Here is a 12,548-nt window from a genome sequence, read left to right on the forward strand (position 1 = left end):
GGCCTGGATGGATTGATCCTTGAATATTAACCAGCTCCCTTGGACATCCCTTCCTTTTAGGGCCCATTCCCATGAGATTCTTCAAAGAAGGTCCCTGAAGAGGCCAAAGTTAACTCTCCTGAAGTCCAGGGTAGCAATCTTACTTATTGCCCTGCTTCCTTCTCACAGGACACTGAAGTCCACAGTCTCATGGTCACTGTAGTCAAGGCTGCCCACAACCTTTGCATCTCCAGTCAGTCCTTCTTTGTTTGTCAGAACAAGGTCCAGCAGGACCCCTCTCCTTGCTGGCTCCTCCACTACCTGTGTCAGAAAGTTATCTTCCATGCTTTCCAGGATTGTTTGTGCCTTGCTATGTTGTTCCTCCAGCAGCCCTCAGGGTGGCTGAAGCCCCCCAGGAGAACCAGGGCCTGTGACTGTGAGACTACTTCCAGCTGTCTGTAAAAGGCCTCATCTACTTCCTTCTGACCAGGTGGCCTGCAGCAAGCACCCACAACAGTGTCACCCTTGTGAGTCTGCCCTTTAAACCTTACCCGTAAGCTCTCAACCCACTCATCACCCTCCCTGAGGCAGAGCTCCAGACATTCCAGGTGTCCTCACACAAAGGGCAACTCCAACACTTCATCCTTCGGGCCTGTCTTTCCTAAAAAGCATGTAGCTATTCATGACAACATCCCAGCCATGTGAGTTACCCCACCACGTCTCTGTAATTGCAATGAGACCAAAGCCCTGTGACTGCACACACATCTCTGTTTCTTCCTGTTTCTTCCCCATGCTCCGTGCACTGGTGTACAGGCACTCCACAGAGGTATTTGAACATGAGGAAACTAAATATTCACTGTAAATAATCTGCAATTCAAAGGAAACAGATTTTTATTTCAGATCTTGACCCATATCTGGGCCTCAACGGTAAGGGAGATGTATGTAGAATGAATTAGAATAGAATAGATCTATCTCCAATTATAAATATTAGAATTTACCTGTCCTGGTAATGTAGAGTAAATTACTTTTGTCTCTGGTCTTAAGAAATCAAAACAATTAATCCTTGTTTTACAACCTACAAATGCAATTTAGGCTGAAATTTTAAAATACATTTTGTTGACAGTTTATTTGATATAGCAGCCAGATATGATAAAATGAAGAGCTAGTTAAAAGCATCTGCAATACTGGGACTGCACTATGTGTTAATAAGGTACCCAGATCACTTCATATTTTCTGTGTAAAAAATTACACTTGAAAGCTGTTGCATGAATTGAACCCAAGTAATAAAATTCCACTTTTAAAAGAAATAATCTGAAATGCATTCATGCCATTTTCCAACTGCGTTCCAAAAGGACCTCAAACAGCAAGATGAATTAAGCACACATCATCTGGTTACTCAACTCACTTCCAAGTGTGTTACTAAAGGAACAGAAAAGCCTAAAAGCAGCTCACTGTTCTCCTGGTATGTGGGCAAAGTGTTTATGAAGTACTGAAAATATGCATCCGTTGACTTGAGGACTTCTATTACCAAAAGGCTGACTCAGATCCTACTCTCTTAAGCCGGCAAAACAACTCAAAAGGAAAAACAGTCACACACCTTCAATTACCTCAAGACAAAATCAATGTGCCTGTTCTCTGCAGCTTTCACAATATTTGACAATTCCATTTTTTGCCTGCTGTAGCACCTCTGAAGGCTCCTAAAGGTCTGTAACATTTTGATAGACCTGATGTGACAGCTCATACTGCTGTTAGCACGCAGCAGCTGTTCTCATAGCAGGCATTACCCTCTAGTGACGGGGAAATACGGCACTTGGAGATCTGCAAGTTTCTGCTAGGTTTGATGCACACACTTCTATACAGTTTGGAAATCAGATTGCTGTACTCTTATCCTTCTTTTTAGAGATACTTTTTTTTTTTTTTTGATAAATTTCCGATTTACAACTACTCTTGATCAGGATAAAGAAATTAGCTGTGGTAAACCGGATGTGGAAGCATTGTCTTTTCTTCATGAATTCTGAGTTCATTATTAATTTCACATATTAATGAGGTTAGTCTGTGATTTCTGTAGCCTATTACCTCAGATTTCAAAAATAATAAATTTTACAAAAAACAAAGAAACTGCTACTTTTACATCCTTGTTACATTCTGTCATGCAAATGCAGATCTTTTCAAAAGGAAGCTGGAATTAAATCATAGCTATACTTTAAATAAAACTAAGCAAACTTTTATTAGAAGCCAAAACTAGCATTGCCTTTATAACAGGCAGATGTTAGCAAATGTCATTTCCCACGTTGATAAAGTTCAGCACTTGATTTTGGCTTTCACAGCAAGCCAACAAGCTGGTGGTTTGAAGTGGAAGTTTTTGAGAAAGACTGTGAAGAGATGTTTAGATCAATATATCAAAACAGATACTGCTCTGCTCTGCTTTTCAATTGTCATGAGCTGACAGGTTGCTAATTATTACCACAAATGTTTCTTAATTCACTGTTTTGCACATATTCCTATTGTGGCTTACCTAATGTTATGAATCAGCAGGTAGAACAGCAAACATACCAGCCTGACGATCAAAGGAATACCAATAATGTCCCTCACAGAAGCGATCAGCTCACTTATTTTTATAGTTAACCCTGCTTTATACTTTACAAGTGCCCATAAGGACTACTTAACCCGTGGAAAAGCAACAACAGATGTCATTCGTATTTTGTTGTGAGGTCCCAGCTGGGAAGTGGACTAGCAGAGCGGAGGAAGGTGTGCATGCTTTAGAAATCAAGAATGCCACAATTAAGGTAAGATTCACAGGATATGCCCAAAACACTGACCTTTTGGCATAATTCAGCTAGCATGTACTTGTAGATTGTTCTGGACAGAAATGCACGTGACCTACATGCCCACATCAGTCATCAGCTTCCAAACTTTTACATGGAAATTAAAGATCCTCAGTCCTGCAACTGTGCCTTCAAGCACCTGTTTGGCAGCTCCCAGCAGGAGTGGACAATTGTCCAGCTTAAACTCGACAAAGCTGAAGGTGAAGTATCAGCTGAAGTGGTGCTTTTGCTAGCTGACCTACGCAGCCAGATCCATACATCCACAGACCTTTTCTCACCTAAGTCCACACCAGCAAAGGAATACGCCCACCCACATCAGCTGGTGCCAAGGTAACGTTTACAATTAACTCAATAATCCTGAAGTAATATGCACAAATCACGCTTTTATTTAGTTCTGCATCGTCCTTATTCATCTTTGATTTATCCTTTCCTCAACTCTCCTTCCCAGTGGGCTCTGATTGCTGTAAGTCTGTGTCTGAATCACATTTTCAGGGATTTTCATTCTTTTCTTCTTCGCAAACCACCAGCTTCAAGCCAAGGGTGGCCTCACAGGCCACACTCAGAACTGATGACTCTGCAACTGCATAGCAAAGGTCTTTAATCACCCCTTTGCTCTTTAGTACTCATAAGGCTTATCATCTACTTTAATTTACCCTTATTAATCATCTGCAATCCCAGATATTGCTCATCCTAACATCTTCATTGCTATCCCTCTAAAGCCTTCTATGGGTGAGGCTCACATCAAACCTCGTAGCTGCTCCACTACAACACAAAGTCTGGGATATTTCACTGGCTGGCCCCAGTAGAAATGCCTCACAGTTTTCATCTGATGTCAGAACTACTGTATATTTTACTTGAGAGATGGTAAATTTATGGTTTCTTATCATGTTAGTACCACAAAGCCTGACTCCCTGTCTGAACTTCTCAGTTCTCACTACAACCTTCATTTTTATAATTCAAACACGGACAGAACAACAAGAATCAGATGCTTTCACTCAGTAACAAAGAGGTGATTCCCACACTATTTATATAATTCAAGTAGTGACAGGCATCTGAAAACCTTTACATGTCAGATGGGAAGATGCAGCATCTTTGTGCATTCCAGAACAGAAATAACGGCTTTTACCATTTCTCCAATAATGTCACGCTTTGGACAGCTGAAGAGGTAGTTATTAATTTTTATGACTGTTTGCAGGACTTGAGAAGAATGTAAGAAACACGGTAACTGTCACACTGGATCCCGGCCAATGTTCTTTCACTTCTTTCAGCACTTAGGGTGCTTGTTAGAGGACAGAGTAAGGTAAAAAGTTTGAAGTGGGAAATGTAAATAATCTGCCCTCATAGTGTCACTTAATCAAAAGCTGTTGGAGGCTCACCTAAGCCCAGGAGCACATTGCAAAAACTTTTCAGCAGTAACTGCTACAGTTCAGAGTGCCTTTTGCTGCCCAAATTAAACTGGAATCCCATTTTGAATCTTGCCAAAGTCTTGGCTGAAGTCATGGCCTCAACAACTTTCTGCGAAGAATTAATTCCACAATGTAATTACACTCTGTGGATTTGCCAACTTTTAAATTAATTAAATATCCCCCTACCCTCTACCATGAAAAGTTCATGACATACCTTCTCTGCTGCATTCATTATTTGACACACTTTTGTCAATTCCTCCTCATTTGGCTCCTTACAAGGTAATTAATTCCAGACTTTCAACACTCTCTTGATAAAGATTTTTTCCATGCCATTCACAGCTCTCACCCTGTTATCCAAGTGATAGCCTGGTTCTCCAGAGGTGAGGGTGGGGTGGTGCGTATGCTTGTGCCCAGCATGATGTGCTCCCCATCCCCAACATCTCCCACCAGCCAGACCTGCACCAAGCCACTCACTTCACCAAACTATCAGCACTCATGTTCAGGTCTCTCTTCTCACCTGCCTGCTTCCATCTAAAAAAAAAAACTAAATGCAAACCTTTTTCCTAGAGTGAGTTTTCTCAGCATATTAAAAACTCCAGAAAGCACAGATTAATAATAGTTAGCTGAGAAAACCTGACAGATCTATTTTATACTAAGGTTAAGACTCAGGTGATCCAAGCCCATAAGTTTAAAAGAAAAAAAAAATACAATTATTCATCCTGACACACAGATTTCACACAGAACATGTTTTGAGTGCTTCACACACCAGCACAAACACAAAACTTCTCTGTATATTTATAATACATTATTTAATTCTGTATTATATATATTTCTTTATTAATAAAAGCTTTCCTTATGGTGCTTTTGATTTTAGCAGGATCAATATTATATCATCATTAAGATTTTTTTTCTTTTTTTCTTTTTTTTTTTTTTCTTCTTTATACTACCCCCTCTGTTTTCCTTGTCAGCCTAGTTCTGACTTTCAAGAGCCCTGACGTAAAACCACTTTTTCTTTAGGATGGCACAACTTCTTTGGACCTTTTCAAACATCCTGCAATCCCAAAGCACTCTGTATTGGAGCAGAGTGGCTTGAACACCCATTTCAGTCTAAACCTATCTTTTATGAAGAGTATAAACAGAAGAAAGAATAAGAGGATTGAAAAGGTTGTGAAGACAAAGGCATGTTTTTGCTTCCTCAAATTTACAAAGATGACTAGCTAATAAAAGAAAGAGTTCTCTTTTGCCATGTTTTTTGTTAGGATCTAGTTCCAAATCTTTCACCAACAAAAAGAACATGGCATACATCATGCTCTAATTAATCCTTTCCCTCCAGTTTCTCAAAAAAAAAAAAAAAAGTGGTTAATGTAGTGCCGAATGTATAGGTATTTCTAAACATCTCAGTATTCTGTGATTTTAAATCTGATAAGCATACGTAGTTTCATTTTTTCATATTGCCCCAAAATGCAATGCCTGAGCCTCCTGCATATACTACAGAAACAAACTCAGTGAGCAATGTAGGAGCAACACAGAGCAACGGTGAGTCTTCTCCCCAGTGGCTATCAATTTATTGCTTATTTAAGAAGCTGGATGAAACAATATCAGAGAAGTTTCATTTAAAACAAACAAAAAAAGCAATGTGTCCAAGCTTCCACAAGCTAAATATCTGCTGGTTTCTTTAGACATGGTTGCTCCTATACAAGAGTTCTGCACAAATACAGGGTTGCTGTAAAAAAAAAAAAAAAAAACAATTGAAAATGTTGTTTCAACAGTGTGAAGTTTTTTTTTTTGGTTAAATTATTATAATTTACAACACTAAGAATCTGACTTCTTCAGTCCAAGGAACTATCATGTTTCAGTGCTGTTCTATTCTGTACTTCCCTGTGCACTGATAGAGCTGTAGAAGGTCACACAGAGCTCAGAAAAGCCCTTTTCTCTGCATCTTCTAAATATCACCGTAATATAAATAATGCATAATAACAAACAACACATTTGTACCTCCACTATGAAAAAACATTTGCCATGAGTTTTATAAATCAGGCTGTGTATACATTTTTACTCTTTAACCTTTGCAAGCTGTATGTCAAACAGCCCCTTTAAAAATCACAAGTTTTTGCAAAGTCAGGCACTGCATCATGGCTTATTCCACAACCTACACTTTGCATACATATGTATGAAGAAATTACAGGAAAAAAAGCAGCTCAGCTGATTTGTCTTTTGGTCACCTAATCAAAAAGGTGATTGGATTCATTTTTACTGTACCAATGAAGTCACTGGAGAGAAATAACTTTTTTTCTTCCCATGTGACAGATGAATGACCTTCGCCATGCACTCAACATGGTCAACATCATGCCCATGTTCCTCCCAAGTACACCAAGGCCATGGTTCAGCTCTGCTTACGCACGGAGGGAATACCAGATGGAGCGCAGGAGCACACTCTTTCCACTCTCAGAGTACGTAATGAGGCTCATTTCATTTCCTTCTGCTGTAGGGCACAGCTGATCAGGAAGACACAGGCCGGAAAAGGAGGTGAGATAAGAAGGACCCCTGCTCTGCATGACTCGAAGGAGATACAGCAACACAGCCTGCCTTTCCCAAGGCAAGTCATTGCCCTGTGGCACCCAAAGTCTCTCTACACATAGAGATTACAGGCTGGAACACAGGCCTTAGTTAAGATACATGAAAAACAAACATGCAACCCCGAAATCCAACTCAGTGATTTTGTTGACCGCAGTACAACCACAGGTCTGTCACGAGCCTTGTTACAGCCCTGCCTCCTCCAGAACAGTGTGTGGGATACGTCCCTGGTCTGTGGAGGAGCTCTTCCCTGTCAGGCCCTGCTCAACGAGCTTCCTTCAGGAGTAGGCCACAGCGCACCCACAACTCTGCAGTCCTCTCTTTTTGGTCTTATGTCTTTGTCTTACAGAGAATTATACTGCTTGCTTTTACCTCAGTTTGCACTATCAGTGTTGGAGCTGGGTCACAGTGCCTTTACTACTACGGACTACACAGGACATATTATATATATTATATATTAACTTCCACATGCAAATCTGAAGGCAGGCACTGCTTTGAGGAGCAGGGTTTCACCATGAACCCGAACGTCTGCCACCTGGATACGCTTTGTGTGACCTTTTCTCCTCTTCATCTGGCCTCTCAAGGAAGCACCACCACCGGGCCTGCCTCTTCAGGCAGCAGCGGTAGACATGGCCACCCACTGCTGCGGCTTCAGGGATGCGTTCACCAGGTTTGTATGGCTTTTCCAGCAAATCTGCTAACTATGGTAAATCCCAGAAAGGTCTTCAGGTGAGCAGGCTAAGCACTGACAGGGCTACCCCATGCACACAGCATTAACAGAATCTGGTAGAACCTGTGGTGCCGCCTCTTGCAAAGCTATGGGCTGCATTTGGCTACCTGATAATTGTGGAAAGTAATATAATAAGGGAAATAATAACAAATCAATACATTATTATAAATAGTAAATAATAATAAATGGAAATAAAATAATGATTGAAAGTCCCTGTTACAGTTGTTGGACATCAAGGATGGCCAAAATACAGAGATATAGTAAACTTAAAAAAAGTTTAAAGGGTGGAAAGGCAACCGTAGATGTAACCTTGCAACCCAAATGACATTTAAACAAACTACTGCTCTTCCTTTCAACCTCAACCTATGCCTTTCAGCTGCAGGCAGACAACCTTCAGTGTTTCCACTGTACTCCAGGTGCTGGGAGATGGTAAGGGCAGAGTGCTGCTGCTGCTCCCCTCGTCAACTTAAATCTAGTTTTGTCTGAGAAAATTGGGCTGCATGGGTAGAGAGCTTAGGAGAGCAATGGAGACACACTGCAGATCTGTGAGCCTTAGCAAACTACACACGTACTCTTTTCTTTATGAAAATTCAAGAGGTTATAATGCTTTAGTAACAATGGTACATTGGACAACGTGGAAGCTGGCTGTGTTCTCATTTACATTGACCTAATTTACTATTAAATTTTCTCTTGTTTCAGCGTAGTCTCTTTTTTTTTTTTTAAAGCAACAGTCCCAGTACTGACTCAAAAAAGCCTTTAAAAACTCAGCTTTCTGTGTATTGCTTTGTCGTAACTTGCATCTATAACTTGCTCTCACAAAAATAAATACTAATGTGCTTGAAAAATGGGATTCAATTTTCTGATGTGAATTTTCTTATGTAAATCTCTCTGTACAATTTGTATGTTGTTCTTTCTAAACCTTTAAACTACTTCTTCATTCTAGTTCGAGCTCCAAAGCAAATGCTAAGATTTATATTCAGATTTTAAAACATGGCACAAGGCAACTGCTCTAACTTATGCTCCTGACTTTGTGGACAAGAGAAGTCTTCTGTCCAGATTACACTCAGCACTCAAGATGAATGCAAAAGAGCCTTATTAAATAAACTAAACTAAATAATTAACTGGATAGTAAATTTAACTGGATAGTAAAAAAACATTTCTGCACACTTCAAAAACCCACTTAAAAATTCTTGGTCACAGGTGCAGACGGCTCTGACATGTTACTCATCATGATTGTTTCTCATAAGAAGAAAAACAAGGAAGATGATTTATCCCTAAACTCCTACCTCTTTGGCACCCAAGCACAGGCAAAGTGATGGCAAATCACCATTTTATATAAATGTTATTTCAGTTGCTCCAGCGAAAGAGCAAGACAATTCAGAATTAACATGAATTAAAAAAATATTAAAATCATTCTTTAAAGCAAGGGACTATACTATAAATAATTATAGATACTCATTTCAGAAAGCAATAATACATAAGGACAACTTTGCAGAAGCAATAGTACTTGAGATTTTGCCTTCCTAATAAAAGCAATACAGAAAGTATTTCCTTTATCTGTATTTGCATGCACTTACAATACAGAGGTCCTGCTAAGTGGCAAAGCGATGGAGTTTTGATGAAATTGCTTCTCAAAGCACATACCACCCACATATTGCAAAAGCCTTGGAAACTGTAGGCTCACCACATCCATCTACCATTTATATGAGCTGCCTGGTACACAGTAGCCCTTGCCTCCTTCAGGCTGAGGCTAATGCGCAGGATCATTTTCATTGCTCTTCTATAGAAGACTGCAGCAATATCTCATTTCAAATATTTCCATTTAAAGTTGTGAATGATGTATCAACAGCATCAGAGCATCATATCCTCTTTTTATATTTATGAGGAAATAAAGGAAGTATAACTTGCCAAAAAACATGTAGGCAGTCTATGGCAGAGAAGAGAACTGAACACAGATCTCCAGCTAGTATGCTGCCCATCCTGCTAAACTACCATTTAAAAGAAATATAGAAGGTCCCTAAGAATGTGATGTTTTCCTTCCTTTATGATTAAAAGGATCCTGTGTTCCCTCTTTCTAGCCCTGACAGGTCACCAGGCTATGCAAACAGGTTGTTCCATATTACCAGAAAAACCACCCTAGAAAACGTACACGGAATGTGGCTGGACTGAGGTTTTATATCTTTTTGCAGTATAGAGGCTGACAATTGTTTGGGTCCCACTGAGCTTTCCTTCTTACCTACAAGGTTTTTTTTACTAGTATCTGATAATGCTCTTCCATGGTCCTGGCAAAGTTGGCTGCCAATCCATGCCTTTCTTGGGGAAAAGCTACGGGGTGAATAGTAATACCATTTAATAGCAGAGATTCATATCTTCTCTAAGGAAAGGACACTTCAGTCCCAAGAGGCTGCATTCAAACCTGTCCTCCACAGAGAACAGCATTAAATACCGAGCTCTAGCAAACACCACAATCTGGCAGAAAAGCATTAAAACAACATGAAAAATCATCACTGCTCTTTTTTTTTTTTTTATACAATAAACTACCTACTGCCATTCAGGAAGAGAGAATTGTGTGAATTATTGGGATTACACCTGTGACATATAATTAGAAATAACCAGAAACCAAAAGTAAAGAGATCTTAGGAATTATTAGGAGAGAATGGGAACCTCATACCTACATCATACAAATTAGATGTATGCTCCTTCCATCAGTGTGCTTAGTGCTAGTCACCTCACCTCCGAGAAGATGTGCCCGGGAGATAACAGCAGTGAGGGTGAGCAGACCTGCAGAAACATTTCTGTAAATTGAAAGTCAATGATGACAAGTTCCCTAAAGCTTGATAAAATGAAGACTCCAGGAGATGTGATAGATTTCTATAAAATGAATAGCAGATACATGGTAATACAAGTGTTTCCCATTTAACGAAATAGAAGAAATGGTACCCCAAGGAAACTATAAAGCAGAAGATTTATAAGAAATAATTAAAAAAACAAGTCTTTTTCTCCAAAGCACATAAATCCTCTATGGAACCGATTGCTCCAGCATGCTCTGCTGGACAAAAGCAAGATGAATTTCAAAAAGGGATACTCACATTTCTAGAAAAAAGGAGGTCCAGACATATGCTGGACCAGACACAAAATGACTTATGTCTCTTATTTTCAGAAACCAGCAGGGTATCTGAGGGGAAGAATCACATTATACCTGACTTGTGCTGTATTTTTCCACTCGTCATCCATAAGCAATGGAGGATGGATCTGAGGCACACCACTGGACTAGCAGAAGGGTTAGAGTGATGGAGGATAGCTCTTGCAGTGGAGTTCTCCCATTGCCTGGCTCCTCTCCTCTACTAAACCTATTTTCAGCTATGGGAGCAGTGCAGAAGCTGCTGTTTGCACCAGCTAATCTTCTCCTTAAAATGGATAAAGATCAAATAGCCACTGACCAGGGAGTCTCATCAAGAAGCCCCTACCAGATGTGGATCTCGGGTCACCTGGGTCACTCCTCCCTCATCTCTCCTGAGCGGTGTCTGTCAGGTCACTAGTGAGAAGCTATGGGTCAAGTGGCTGCGTGGACACCAAGGCCAAACCACCAAGATGCAGTTTAAGAAGGAGCACAAACAAAAAACAGCCTGTTTTCTCCAGGGCTTCTCCATTACAGAGTAATTTCTCTGCTTCACAAAGAGACGACTGAATTCAAGCCTTCCACCCCCCAAGAAGTGGATAGTTTGGAGGGATGAGAATTATCAAAGAAGCACGGCTACGTACGTCATTCTGGGCAGAACTGTTTCATTAAGAAGACATCACATGAACTGGGCACAGGAATTCCTGCTACATTTGTATGATTTGTGTTTACGCGTGTAAAGCACCAGCATGGATATTTGGGGCAAACGTAGGAGAATATAAATTAGAGTGCATATTAATGAAATCATTGTGCTTGCAATCTAAACTAGCAGGTCTGTTTATTCTATATACGAACATACTCTTGAAGCTGCAGGATACTAATTTAAAAGACAAGCAATTCAAAGCTTCCTTGGTTGACACTGCAGGTAATGAGATTTTTTTTCCCTGACATTTTGTGTTTCATCTTACCTCATGACTAAATAATTTAGTGCATTTTTAAAATATATATATAAGCATTCTGAACAGTAAGCTGTGTACGTCCTATTTATTTTGAGTTTTCTATTTAAAAATAGATATTCCAGAAAAAAAAATATTTCCTATGCAATTGTCAACAGAAGGAAGTTTATTTAATCCATGAAACAAAGACTTGTGAAGGCGAGACACACACAACAGTAATCGTGAGATCTTTTGAACTGTACTACTAATTCTGAGAAATGAGATTTCAATTAAAAAACAACATTTCCCATGCGACTCTGTCAGCTGGCAAAGCAAATGACAGCTTCAGCCAAACCCGTGTGGCTGCTATGACAGGTAACCCCGCAAAGGATGTTCAATGTGCAGCTCATGTATAATTGGGTTCATTCTAGGTATTTGCATATATATAAAACGCAGGATCATGCGAAGACTTGATCAGCATGAAAAGGAGATGACTGCAGTCTTCATGCATGGCCCGAGCTGTGGGGACAGTCAGAGGGTTCAATGTAATGAGTGCTTCAAACGCTTTTACGACCTCTGCTTAGTGCACAAATAGACTGACAGGACAAGAATGGAAACTTTATCACGATCAGTTTTTAATACCACTACCTATTTACAATGCTAGCAGAAGCCCACAGCTCCACCCAGGCCTTTCTTCCCTCCCATTATTAAAAAAAAAAAAAAAAAAAGATCAGCTGTGTCAATTACAAAGCATTTCAAGGCTTTACTAAAACACGCTGTTGGAAAACCGTCAAAGTGCTTAAATTTCAACAGGCTCCTCAAAGGCCCTTTGAAGTCTGCGGAGGAAGTCTGCGGAGCCTCCACTGCTGAGCCTCTGAAAGCCCGCCCGCGGGACACGCGCTGAGCACTCGGGGAGGAAAACCACTCAAAGAACTGGTCAGGAGATTGAGAGAAAAGCAAAAAGAAAAGAAAGTGGTTAAA

The 12,548-nt window shown here is 40.1% G+C and overlaps 1 protein-coding gene across 4 annotated transcripts in view; it reads right to left on the reverse strand.

Annotated features, from left to right (window-relative positions):
* Positions 1–12,548, reverse strand: part of DIP2C (disco interacting protein 2 homolog C) — a 316,217-nt gene that overhangs the window by 156,413 nt on the left and 147,256 nt on the right. The window lies entirely within an intron of this gene.

This window comes from Cygnus olor, chromosome 2 (assembly GCF_009769625.2).
Source record: "Cygnus olor isolate bCygOlo1 chromosome 2, bCygOlo1.pri.v2, whole genome shotgun sequence".
In the NCBI taxonomy this organism is placed as follows: domain Eukaryota; kingdom Metazoa; phylum Chordata; class Aves; order Anseriformes; family Anatidae; genus Cygnus; species Cygnus olor.